The following is a 14,413-nucleotide window of genomic DNA, read 5'->3' as shown; positions in this document are numbered from 1 at the left end:
ATCACTCTTTCCATATTTTGATTGAAGTTCCAACTTTTTTTTTTTTCTCTCTCAAATTTTGAGCTTCACGTGAGCTATTAGGGGTGAGCATCGGTTCGGTTCGGTGCAAAACCGCACAAAAAAATAAAAAGCAAAATCGAACCGATGGTTAAAATTGGAACCGCACCGCACCAATTGGGGGTGTCAAATCGAACTGAAACTGAACCGATAAACCGAACTGATGCAATTTTTTTTCCCCGAAAAAACTATATTAAAACCTGTAAAATAATGTAAAAATCACAAATATCAAATGCCAAATCCCCACAACATAACAATACTTAGTCTACAAGAGTACAAGTTTCAAGGAATTAAAACACCACAAAAACACAAATTCAAGTTTTAAAGTTTAACAAATAACAACATAACAAGTCAAGAACATTTGTCTTCAATTCTTCTTCCTTCAAACTTTCTTTTGCTTCAAACCTTCAAGTCTCCATTTCATCATCATTGACTTCACAAATGCCAAGACTTATCAAAGCTACAAAATAAAAAGAATAAACAACCAAAGAATGATATATTAAACAAATTACTTAATAAATAATTGACAAATAAAACATACCTTCTTCATGTTTTCGAATTCCCTTCAAATCTTCTTCAATTGAGATGGGTTGCTTTGACTTTCTCAACCAATTTTGAGTACAAATGAGGCTTTCAACAATCCTATCACTTAGTGAGCTCCTAAATGGATCAAGAACCCTTCATCCGGTGCTAAAAGCTGACTCAGATGCAATCGTTGAAATGGGCACGGAAAGGATATTTCGAGCAAGACGAGCAAGAATAGGCAACCTATGTTGGTTAACTTCCACCAAGCTAATATGTGAAGCCTGTTGAATCATCAACCCCTCTTTCTTTCTCGGCTAGGTAGAGATCCAAATTATTATCTATGGCACGCTTTTGTTTCTTGAACTTGTCAACCAATGGATAATGAGATGAACTATAGTAGTTTCTAAGGCTTGTGAATTTAAAGCTTGATCTTTCTCTTGTGTTGTTGTAGGAGTTGATGTTGAATTAATAAGCAAAGACTTGTAAGCATCTAATAATTCATAATGTTCATCTTTCACACTCTTTTTGCAATTGCTTCCCCAACATCATTTCCATACACTTCAACAAGTAAGAATTCAAGAAACTCAAACTTATATCTAGGATCAATAACCACACTAAAAAAGATAATCTTGTTCATCTTCTTGGGGTCACCCCAATACTTGTCAAATTTTTCCTTCATCTTTACCCCCATAACCCTCACATCTAAAGATGAATGCATCACCCACTCCTTCAACAAACAATACATGTTAGTAATCTCATGCAAAAAAGCATTTGAGGTAACATACAAAGACCCAGAAATCAACCACTAACAGCAGTAAATCAACCATTTTCAGCCATAAATCTTCACTAACAACAGTAAATCAATCATTTTCAGATTTTCAAATTTGTGAATAATGATATAGTGTAAATCGAGTACAAATTCAACTATAAATTCAAAGCTAAATTAACAGATATGGATTAACAAATTTGAAGCTAAATTCAAAGTTTGAGAATGTAGATTTTCAAATTCTTAACAACTAAATTCAAAGCTTAACAACTACAATGCATTAACAACTACAAAGTACAAATTGGAGTAGTGAGACTGAAACTCTGAAACTTACGGTTAGGGTTAGGGGATGTCGGTATTGGCCTCGCTGGAAACTGGAAGCCGAGAAGAGGGAGTCGAGACTCACCGCCAGAAGGGGGAGTCTGGACTCGGGAGTCTGCTGGAAACTGGAAGCCAGAATGGGGAAGTCCGTTTCTATCAAGGACGCCGCCTTCACCTCCAAGGACGACGCCTGGGCTATCGCGGAAGGGGGGACGCCCGGTATGGGCTGTTGCGGACAGCACGGCGACAATGGGCAGACGACGGGTTCCCTGAAAGTGGACTGAAAGGGGAGAGTGAGAGGCTGAGAGCGGCGCAGTTTAGCTTTAGGGAGAGAATTGGAGTTCAGTCAAGTGTCTTAGGGTTTTAGGTTGAAAATTAGAAAATTAATATATAGTATAAAATATAAATATATAATAAAATATTAATATTTATCGGTTCAGTTTAAAACCGCACCAAAAACTGAAAATCAAAACCGAACCAAAAATTTTTGGTTTTCAGTTTTTGGTTTGCGTTGCGGTTCAATTTCTGCTCAACCCTATGAGCTACTACAAACTACAGTAATTACCATTTTTTCTTAATACTTTAAATATTATTCCATCCGTTTTAATTATCTTGAGGTGTATTTGTAGGTCGTCCCAACTCTTCATCCACCGCTCCATCTCAAAGCCACTCTGTCTCTTTTTATATGTCGCTCTATCTTTTGCTTGAAAATCATATCCATCACTTTGTATTCATTGATCTCTTACTTTAAACCATTTTCATCTCTCTGATTTCACCGATCTCATGCCTTAATGTGTGAAAACCATAACAATGCAACACCCCTCTCTTTCTCTCGATAAATCCTAGTCGTCCAAGCCCCGCAATAATGGTAGAATTTACCCCACCATCGCTACAAAAGTCTACTCCCCCGCTGTCCCTTCTCACCCCCGCCTGAATGATGAATTTGAGCGGAGGGTTCACCTTGAGAAAGCCGTTGATCCCCCTAGCTCTAGCTAAAAATATCTCATTTACCTTTACTTTTAACATTTTCACCACTTTCAATACTAATTTAAACACTTTTTCATCATTTCCAATACATTCAGCAACCTTTCTTCACTCGCAATACACTCAACAATTTTTTTTTCTTAAAACTCGTGTCACTTCCTCCTAGAAAGTTATTTCGTGGATGGAGGGAGTATTTGTTATTGGAAGAAATCATATTTCCATCAAGTAATATTTGATATAACCAAACGTAATATTTGTTATTAGAAAAAGTGATATTTGATATGAGCAAAAGTGATATTTGATACGAGTAAAAGTAATCGCTGTTATTAGAAAAAATTATATTTCTGTTAAGTGATACTCCCTTCGTCCACAAAAGAACTTTCTAGGAGGGAGTGCCACAGGTTTTAAGGAAAAAGTTATTGAGTGTATTGAGAATGGATAAAAGGTAAAATGTAAGGCCTCGTTTGGTATTTAAGTTGAGATAAAGAGAGATAATTAAAACTTAGATAAAATAATATGACTTTTGTGAGATTATCATTATTTATATGTGTTTGGTAGACAAGATATAATCTTAAGTTAATTAATATTCTTGTTTGGTAGATAATAAATATTCTAGATCAAATTAACAAATTACTATTTTAACCTTAAATTAATATATTCAAAAATAAAAATAAAATAAAAAATACATTGTTGCCTCTTCCTTTAAACGGGTGTCTCAAACCTTCCCACCCCCAACACCCCACAGGCATAACACATACACCCCCTCCCCCTAAAACCCCCACCACCCACCTCATTTGTTCCCTGCGATGGTCGCGGCGCCGCTTGTTAAGATCCGGCAGTCCCCGTCCCATCGGCCGGCCGGCTATCCTCTCCGGCCTGGCCACGCTACTCATGGCTTTTTCAACGTATGTCTCGAACTTTCCACGGATATCCAACAACTTTGCACCACCCCATAACCGCATTGTTCAGCCGCCGATCTCTACAACTCCGTCCGGTGCCTTGCGCACACACCCTATTGAAGAATCTGATCCTGTAGCGGTGTTTTTTCTAGAAATTTTAGCAACCGCCACTGCCTTTGATTCCAGGGTTTCTGCTCCTCAAAACCCTAGTTCGGTCGCCACCCTCCAACCTGCATCATCCGGGAACGGTCGGCCGGAGCAAACCTCCATGCCTTCTGGCGGGGCAAGGTTTACGTCGGGCACGCTAACGCCGCCGACTACAGTTCATTCGATATCTTTCTCTTCGGCTGTTAGGGCGCCTATTTCCAAACCTAGGGACGTCCTCGCTCATGACTGTACAATCATCCATCCAACGTTGGTAGATCTCAAACGTTGGCTTGTTTTGGAGCCTTCTTTCCGTTAACGACAAGTTCGGCGTTTTGCCCATGCGGTTCACGACCGGCTGATTCTTCGGAAAGGTGATTCACCTCGGTTTGCAGCGGATCTATGGGATGAACTTCAGCAGCTATGGAAACCATTTGCAGGTTGGTCAATTCATCCTCTCGGGAAAGGTTACTTCACGTTGAATTTCACCACCACCGAGGATATGGCAGCGGCTTTCGCAAAAACGACTTGGCGTCTATGCTTAGGTATACTCCATCTCCAAGCTTGGGTGCCAAATTTTGATCCATACAAAGCGCATTCTACCCTTGTTCAGGTATGGATTAGAATCTTTAACTTGCCGCATGAATATTGGCACCTAGAGGTTCTTTTCGGTATCGCACGAGAAGTGGGTACGCCTATCTTGATTGATGGTCAGTCTGCGCAGGCTCATGTGGGTCACTTTGCTAGAATTCTTGTTGAGTTAGATGTTTCAGTTGATATTCTAAAGTGTGGTGATATTGAATTTACTGTCGAGTTTGGGTATGAGAATGTGCCTTATTACTGCTTCGTTTGCAATGTTGTGGGACTTACTACTAACGAATGCAGGAGGAGTAAAACGACCACGGCCGAGGAGGGCTTTACGGAACATAAGGGTCGGCGATGTCGCAGCCCGATTCCGACACTAGTAATAGCGGGGATCGAGTATCGATACGACTATTTTAAAGGAATAAAAGACAAGATGTATAGGTCAAACATCAAGCGGAAGCTCACATCAAAAGGGTGTTAAGGAAATCATCATAAATAAATCCAAGGGTAAAATCGTCAACATCGTTATATCTTTTTAATTATCAGGAATTTCACGAACAAAAACAAAACGGGTATAGCTCATTTTTCATAATGAGGAATAATATGCAGAGTATCGCAGCAAAAGGCGAATCGATTATATGTATGAAGACATATAACCGTGAGTGTATTGCTTGATTTTCAAAGGAAACTAAGTATCTTAAACATCAAACTCTATTTAACATAACTTCATATCAAAACTCTATCGACAAAACAGACATACGATAGAGAAAGAAAACGTCAACCCGAAACATTCTCCACCAGCACCGCACCATACTCCCCCTCCGCTTATCCTGCACGTTTAGAAATACATGCAGGGCGTGAGTACATAAATACTCAGTGGACATATCGCCGAAAAACAAAGCTGCTCATAGAGCTATAAATTTGAAGCTTGCCTCATCTCAGCAATACACAGAAATAAGTTAGCATCAATGAATCTGTGCATGCAGTTTTCATAATCAACATCATAAATAAGCTGCGCAGTTTAAACATTCATCATGTATGTACCACATCCACTACTCATCATCAAAGGTACTGAGAAGTAGGCCTCCCTCTCAAGTACCGTGACTGGCCGACCCGAAGACGGCTCACAGTCACCTCTGTGCACAAAATCCCGCTTGAGGCAGGACCGAATTCGTCTCATCAGTAGAGGGTAACACACAAGCTCAACATCAAAAATTGGCAAGTCAAACAGTTCTCAAATATCATTTATCTCAAAACATTTGTTAATCTCATAACATCATAAAATCATTTTAGAAAACTCATACGATAAACATATACTCAAAATATTGCCCACCTGAAGACCTTACTTAAAATCTCCCGTCAAAGTGGAGTTACTTACTTCCTTGCTCTTCTCGTGTCTTCAGGGATCATCATCATCATCGAAGGTTCATGTCATAAAATGAATCTCGATTAGAAACTCATTGGCTAACTCTCAAGCCTTAACTCATGCTCTATCTCATACTCTATCTCCTTACTCAACTCTATATAACTCTCCACTCATCTCACATCCTTAAGTTCAAGGATAGGTTTCACGAAAAACATGGTTCTAAGTCTCGATTTATCTCTCATATAAGACTCGTCTAACTTCATTCAAACACATAGGCAACACAATCACATAAGGCACATAAGAAATCACAACAAACATCATCAAAACATGCTCTGTTTTTACACTGACTCAACTTCAAAATTTAAACTGTTCTGACTCCGACATCTCCTGGACTCGAGACTCATACCGAAAGAAAGATCTTCGAGTCTAGTTTCATTTAAAAAAAAGTAGATTCGAAAAACTCCTAGCGATTTGAGAGATATGACGTTTTTACCACGATCTACCATTTCTGGCAGTTTTGAGCAATCGAAAGTTACAATTTTTGAAAAATAGTAAACGTTGTCAAACTGGGCTCAATCTTAGTGGATATCTATCTAACACAATAATATTGATACCATAAAAATTTGGAAAGCTAGATCACATAGGAAGCTACTGAAATGAATGACTCTTTCCCCTGTTCTCTGAAATTCTCGGTAGTAATGTGCAGTTTAGGTTTTGCATTTTAAAGAAATATCAAACGAAGTTTAAATGGCTTAAAATTTTATAAGGGTACTCAAGACTCATGTAGGGACTTGATATAAAATTTTCAAAGCTATTAGACATCGACAAACCATCGATCACAGTAGGTCAGTAGGCCTACGAAATTTCTCCAATTTGTACTTAAAACTCATATATCTCAAAAACATCTCTATCTTGAATACAGCAACATAATTCTCAACAACAAACTCATACCAAAACTCATTTCATCACTTCTAATCATCAATCTAAACCATCACTTAACATCATAGCATGCTCAAGAACTCATATAACCACTCAAATCTTCAAATCAACTCAAGAACTCATATTCGTTATCACTCATTTCTAATCATCATTTTAATCCATCAACTATCATAACTACAATCTCTAAGGCTCATTTATATACTCGAATCCTCACTCTCTTCATGATCTTCAACTTGAATTAGGAGTTGTTTTAATACTCTAATCATCTATATACATGCTCATAAAGCTTAGATATAAGTAGATTCATGTGTTTAGAGACTTACTCTTATGATCTGTATAACGAACAGTATAACTCCACTTTCTTGATTCCTAGCTCAAACCTTCGTCCAGCTTTTGTTTTATGGATATACGAGTGTTTTCAGCTTGGTTTAATCGGTGGTTATGGGATAAAAAGTAGCTTACAAAGTTTTTTTTTTTTACTAGCTCATCAATGGCGTTGGATAATGACAGTCGAGAGAAAAGAGAGAAAAGAGAGAGGAGAGAGAGGAAAGGGAGGTCTGTTATGGGGATGAAAGAGAAAGGTGTTATTTATATAACCCCATTTACTTAGCCATCAAGTATTGGATAATTAACACATGCTTAATTATCCACTTGCATAAAATATCTTATCCGATAACAATGTTTATCCACTTGCTTTGACTCCTCTCTCTCAAAAGTAAGTTCTGCACTAGAGCAGAGAAATGCTCGCCAGAGGAATGCATTCTCTGTCAGGGCAGAGGAATGACTTCCCTTCTGTCTGGGCAGAGGAATGACTTCCCCTCTGTCTGGGCAGACGAATGCCTTCGCCTCTGGCATAGCAGAGGACTGACTTCCCCTCTGTCTGGGCAGACTAATGCATTCGCCTCTGGCATAGCAGAGGACTGACTTCCCCTCTGTCTGGGCAGACGAATGCCTTCGCCTCTGGCATAGCAGAGGACTGACTTCCCCTCTGTCTGGGCAGACGAATGCCTTCGCCTCTGGCATAGCAGAGGACTGACTTCCCCTCTGTCTGGGCAGACGAATGCCTTCGCCTCTGGCATAGCAGAGGACTGACTTCGCCTCTGGCATAGCAGAGCTCGCAAGCCAGAGTAAAACTCCCACGTCATAGCAGAACTCCAAGGCCAGATTTTTAACTTTAACAACGTTCAACCATTATCTCTATACATCCTTATTTCCTCAATGTATTACATTCAGTAGTTCTTCATCGAAAAAATACAATAGCTCAAACTACTGGAATATCTCATCTCATCATAAACTTATATATATATATCTCAGTAAAATATTTCTCATAAAATACTGATATGCAAAATAATAATAGCTGTATGCTATTTCCCGTTTTTTTAAAAATAATCTCGCTCTCCAAAATCTCGAAAATAATCCGTGTTAACATAACACAAAACAAATCATACTCACATCATCGTAACAAATAGTCACGTAGACAATCACTCAAACCATCTCAGATAAAACACGGATACAATTCACATCAAAGCAATCAGCAATCATCTCTCAATTAGATCATCTCTCAGATCGACTCTCCCTTCTATAGGGTTTCTCACTCACTTATCTCAACTCTATTCTTAATCAGATGTTCCTATTAACAATAGGACAAATAATCTCACAGATACCTCTGTATCCGTCATCGGGAAAAATAAATTATGCTCTTTTCTCAATTCAATCAGCATCTCTATCTCAACTCGTTTTCTCAAACTACTCACTCTCTATCCTCATCATTGATTCTATCAGACTCATATCTCTATCTAGAAGAATAACTCGTCTCATCAAAATAATGTAACTCTAATGCTCAATATCTCTATTTATCATCATTACTCCATCTCATTTTATTTATAATCTCATATCTCAGTACCGCAGTACTCTTTGTAGTGTCTCGACACTACTACTACTCATAAAAGTACGGGGTGTTACAGGCGACGTGGTCAGTCCCGTCCCAAGGCCGATTGGCGTAGGGTTGATCCTCGTCCCCACACTGGAAATCAGGAATCTCCAATAAGGGCTGGACAGCAAGCAGCTTCAGCTGGGGTTGGACAGAAACTGAAATCATCTTTAGTTTCTCCTACCTCATCCAATTCATTTGCTATGTTGGACTCTCTAGAGTTGCAAGATGAACAGAGACAAGTTGTTGATGATGACATGGACAAGATGCTTTCTGATGGAGGCCGAGCTTCAGATGCTTGCATCTCTCAGGACAGTCAAGTTAGAGAGGATATGGAGCAGCGTGGGTCAGAGGAAGAAAATGACCTATATAAGGTGGTTTTCGATGAGTATGAACACGAGAGGACTTTTGCACCTCTGGTTGTTCAGCCGCTTGCTGTTATGCTTGCCAACAACGCAGTGCTAGCTTTGACTGGGACGACAGGAACCATATCTCGCAGCCGAGGGCGTCCGAAAGGGGCTATCACCAAGAAATGGAGAGTTTCTGATTCTTCTATCAAGCACCGGCTCCGTCGTTTAATCAAAAATGGCATGTCTTCGGATTTTCAAAACGCAGCAGGCCGTGCTGCTGGTGTCGTTTTGCAGGGCGCAGTTCTTGGCACTACATCGCCTGTGGAGTTCTTGAATATAGTGCAACGTGCTCAGTCTGGAGGAGCGATTCTGCAAAACATTGTGATCCGCTCCTCTAACTCTACTGACGCAGCCCGAGCTATGTCGGTTGTGGCCTCTACAAAAAAGACGAAAAAATGGGGAGATATGTTGGACGATGAAGATGACGATTTTTTAGACGAGGACGACCCTCTTAAAATATTCTCTTAGTCTTGGATTCTTTTTTGGTTACCCGTGGTTTCTCGCGGGTCCTTTTGCTTGTTTTCATTTTGTCTCTGGTTCCTCCTTTTTTTTTAATAAAAATTCTATTTCAGCAGCCACCTCATTTGTTCCATGGCCAGAACACATCCCTTCCCTTTCTTCCTCATAGAGTCATTACATCATTATTTCATCAGAACAAAAATTCCATCTTTTTCGGCAAAGAATAAGGCTAACCAACAAATCAATTCTTGACAACGCTCCCGTCTACTTCGCTGTCCCTGACCACGCGTCGGCATCGCCTCCCGTCGACTCCACCGCCCCCAACACCCACTGCCCCTGAAAAAGTACCAATCAACGCCGCCTCTCTTCGACTCTGTCGCCCCCCAACACCCTACTCCCACCCTGGGGCAAAAAGTTTACCAGTCAGTATCGCCTCTTTCTCTCCAGCTCCCCTTCCACTCCTACCAAAATTCACGTCCCTGCCAACTCCGCCCCCCCACGCCCTGCTCCCCCCTCTCCCTCCAAAATTCATGTCTCCAGCTAAAATTAGAAATCTCATTATTATTATTATTATTATTATTATTATTATTATTATTATTATTATTATTATTATTATTATTATTATTATTATTATTATTATTATTATTATTATTATTATTATACAGAATAAATATTACCCCCTCCTTCAAACTCCATCTTCTTTTAATTCTTGCATTTTGAAGCATACATACCACCAATACGAAAAAAAAATTGTTGTTTGTCGCCTTGAAGGTGTAGATGTTGTACGTCTCCCCGTTCTTCCTGGCCTATTTTTTTTTTTTTTTTGGTCTCTATCGGCGACGACTTCCTTTGGCAGCTTCTTGTCGGCTCTGCCGCAGGCTGGTGGTGCCCACCGTCTGCCTATTTCTTACTGAATCTATCCACAAATAATATAAAATGGTGGATACTAGAGGGTGACTTTGTCTCCATAATTTTAGTCCGTGACACTGCTCAAAGTAAGAAATGGTAACTGAGGATGAGGGTCAGATGTCTTTCCTTAGAGTAATAGTGAAATAGTGTCGGGCCAGTACAATATCTCGGGCCTGACAAGTAATGTAGATGAGCTACCAAACAAAGATTTAACCCATGATAATTAATCTATCTAGGCTTATCGGACGTATCAAACAAGCCCTAAGGGTAAATGAGATATATATAAGCAGTAGGGTATAGTCCAAAAATAGGTAGGGAGTTCTTTGTTGGACGTCCCAAAAAGGAAAAGTACGAAGTTGTTTCGTGGACGAAGGGAGTATTACGTTTGCTCATATCAAATATTACTTTTGCTTATATCAAATATAACTTTTGCTCATATCAAATGACAAATATCAAGTATTTATAATTATCAAATATTACTTTTGCTCATATAAAATACTCCCTCCGTCCACGAAAGAACTTCCTAGGAGGGAGTGGCACTAGTTTTAAGAAAAATATTGTTAGGTGTATTGAGAGTGGAGAAAAGGTTGTTGAGTGTATTTGGAATGGTGAAAAAATATTTTAATTAGTATTGGAAGTGGTGAAAGGTGAAAAGTAAGCGGTGTGGTATAGTAAAAAAATAGGTAGAAAGTTCTTTTGTGGACGTTCCAAAAAAGAAAAGTAAGAAGTTCTTTCGTGGACAGATGAAGTATTACTTAATAGAAATATAACTTTTTCTAATAACGAATATTACTTTTGCTCATATCAAATACTCATTCCGTTCTTGTAAAAAGTATCTGTTTCTAAATAACAATGGTTTTAATAAAGTAATTGAATGTGTTGTGAGTGGAGTAAGAGTTTCACTTTATTGTGAGTGAAAAACTTACCTTAAATAGACTGGATACATTTATGAGAACGGATGAAAATGACAAATTGGATACATTTTATGAGGACACAGAGAGTAACAAATATCAAATATTACTTAATAAAAATATGACTTCTTATAATAAAAAATACTCCATCCATCCCAATAATAAAGACACATTTCTTTTGGGCACATAAATTTAAGAGAGTTAGACTAGTTAGTAAAGTGTCGTGGCCCACTTGTGTAGTGTATTTAATTAAATGTGTTTAGTGGACTACTTTATTTTGTGATTATTTTTAACTTTAAATTTAAATTAACTTAAATTTCAAATTTTAAATTAACTACAGATGAATTAAATAAAATTTAACTCTTTTTTTATTCATATTCATTTTTAAGTTATTGTTAGCATTTACCGAACCAAGCGCTAGAATTGAAAAGGAACGAAAACATGGGCAAAACCCAAATAAAAATTTATACTAGAAGAAAAATCCAAGCAACGGTGGCGGCTCTGCTGCTACTGTTTAGTCGGGACAGAGAAGGTCCCGGTGGAGGCGACATCGCATTAGTGGTGGGGCGTCGTTGCTTGAAATTGAAGGAGTGAGTAGGTGGAAAATAGGAGATCTAGGGTTTGCGGGCGGCGGCACCGCTCACATGTGAGCGACGATTACTGAGATTAAGGGAAGAGAAAAAACAAAGGGGTGGCTAGGGCTCAATGTTTAGCCTTATTTTATAATGAGTTTTATGGGTGTGTAGGTGTGATATTGGTTTATATATTGGTCTCGTTCACTCAAAAGTTGATTGATTTGAGCTTTTGTGCTAATTTTGTTATCTCGAGATTTTATGCTCGAATTGATTAATCTGTGAACAAAAATGGAGTTATAACTGAGTTGAATGGTCTGAAGAATAATTGAAGCTCGTTTCGATATTAATTCGTGGGCGAAAACGGAGGGAGTATTACTTTTGCTCACAAATATCAAATATTTATGATTAGAAAATTTCATAATTGTTATTAACAAAAATCATATTTTTCGTTGGAAAATGTTATAATTACTATAAGACAAAAGTGATATTTGTGATTACAAAAATTCTAATCACAAATATTGTTTAATAGAAATACGACTTCTTCTAATAACAAATTTTCATACCCAATGTAATTTGATTTTATAAGATCAAATAAGAGTTTTCTTAATAGCAAATAATACTTAAAAACATTTTATTTATAAATGAAAGCTTTGCTTGAATGTTAATATTTTTTTCATAAAATAAAATAAGACTTCTCTCAGGAACAAGTAAGATTTTAAGATGAATACCCTAAAAAAAGTAATCAATAAATGTTATTTTATATATTGGTTAAAACTTGAACGAATCAAATGTCAATATAATCAAGTTTTTTTAATATGTAAAGGGCTTGCATCCAGTCCACCCCCACTCGCTAAGGGTATGTAAAAATGAATCGGATTGAGAAAATTGATCGATAATTTTTTGTTTGATTCGATTCGGAAAAAAATTGAGCGATTATCAGTTCGGTTTTGAAACCCAAAATTCAACCAGGCTTCGATTCGGTGTCGGTTCCCCAGTCATGGGTCGATTGGGAACCGAGCCGAACCGATCATATATATAATTTTAATATTTTTTTAGATAATATTATATACTCTCTCTGTCCTCATAATATGTTTTTAATTTGTCATTTTCGTATGTCCTCATAAAATATATATTTAATTTATTTTTGGTAAGTTTTTTACTCACAATAAAGTGGGATTCATACCCTACTAAGAGCACATTCAACTATTTTATTAACATTCATGACATTTACATATGATTACTTTTTGCAAAGATTAAGGACGGAGGGAGTACAACTTAAAATTAAATAGGGTTAATAGCAAAAAAATACATGAACTATCATCAAATTTGCAAATTGCACACGACCTTCAAAATTAGCCCCAGAATACACCACCTTTCGATTTAATTGTAATTTGCACATGCGTTGACCATCATCTTAAACGTTGTTGACGTGGCAACCGGAAATTGCAGACGTGGACTAACCGCCGAGCACGTAAAACGACGTCGTTTTATCAAGTTTTTCTAAATAAAAAAAATAAAAATAAAAAGGAAAAAAAAAGTTGCTGCGTCCCGCCTCCTTTCTGCTCTCTCTCTCTCTCCACACAGAGACGCCACTCCCTTCTTCCTCATCGGCGTTGCCGGCGTCGTCACCGGAGTCGTCGCCTCTCCTTTCTCTCGCCTCTCACCCTCCCTCTGTAACACACGCACAACCCAAAAAGACAAGGAATTCAAACGAAAATCAGCCCAACAAAACCCTAGATCTGTGCAAACCAAAATAAACCACCGCAATCCCGGTGAGGTTGCGCCTCGCCTCCGACGCCACTCACACTTTGAGGCATGAGTCGAGCCCTAGCCCTCTCGGCTATGGTGAAATCGATGCCCTGGTTCAAGGCCGCCGCGCCGTTCTTGACCAGAGGTCTCCGCTCTGCTGAGTCCGTCTTCATCTTTGTTCGAGAGTGGGAAACTCGCTGGTCGCCGCCGTTGCTCTGGTCCTCGCCGTGGTTCGTCTGAGGCGAAGGGAGACGCTCTGTCCATGGGCAATTCGGCGGGGAAGAAATCCACCCCAATCCATCGCCTGATACTCAATCACCCCAATCCATCGCTTCGACACCGCCAGATCTGCAATCCACCGCCTCGCCACCGCCAGATCTGCAATCCTCCTCCGCCTCTGAAGCCTCTCGGTTCGCGCGGAGGATGAAGGCTGCGTTGAGGGATGAGGACAGAGAGGCGACTTGGCGGAGGAAGACGGAGTAGGTGAGATGGGGGGAGGTAGCAGCGTCGATGAGGAATGGCGCCCCAGATCCGCCGGCGGTGGTGGAAAGCTTGAGGAATGGCGCCCCAGATCCCCAGATCCGCCGGCGGTGGTGGATGAGGAATGGCTTGGTGGAAAGCCTTTTATTTTTTTTTAATTTTTTTTAATAAAAATGACATGTGTATTGCCAAGTCAATTAAATTGCCATGCGTATTGCCACATACAATAAAAATGCCACGCGTATAGTTCACGTCATTGCCGGTCAACTTTAATTATGGCCGGAGTTTTCGCCGTGTGTAAATTACAACAAAATCAATAGCTCATGTATTCTGGGGCTATTTTTGAAGGTCATGTGCAAAATGCAAATTTGGTGAAACTTCGTGTATTTTTTGGCTATTAACCC

The 14,413-nt window shown here is 39.1% G+C and overlaps 1 long non-coding RNA gene across 1 annotated transcript; it reads right to left on the bottom strand.

Annotated features, from left to right (window-relative positions):
* Window positions 1–298: 298 nt before the first annotated feature.
* LOC130993657 (uncharacterized) lies at window positions 299–1,233 on the bottom strand. Its single transcript, XR_009091731.1, has 2 exons — window positions 599–1,233; window positions 299–517 (listed from the first exon to the last, which is right to left on the bottom strand). It is a non-coding gene; the product is annotated as an uncharacterized LOC130993657 (long non-coding RNA).
* Window positions 1,234–14,413: the final 13,180 nt, after the last annotated feature.

This window comes from Salvia miltiorrhiza, chromosome 7 (assembly GCF_028751815.1).
Source record: "Salvia miltiorrhiza cultivar Shanhuang (shh) chromosome 7, IMPLAD_Smil_shh, whole genome shotgun sequence".
In the NCBI taxonomy this organism is placed as follows: domain Eukaryota; kingdom Viridiplantae; phylum Streptophyta; class Magnoliopsida; order Lamiales; family Lamiaceae; genus Salvia; species Salvia miltiorrhiza.
The sequence above is the reverse complement of the archived record's forward strand: the minus strand, read 5'-3'. Positions and strand labels throughout refer to the sequence as shown.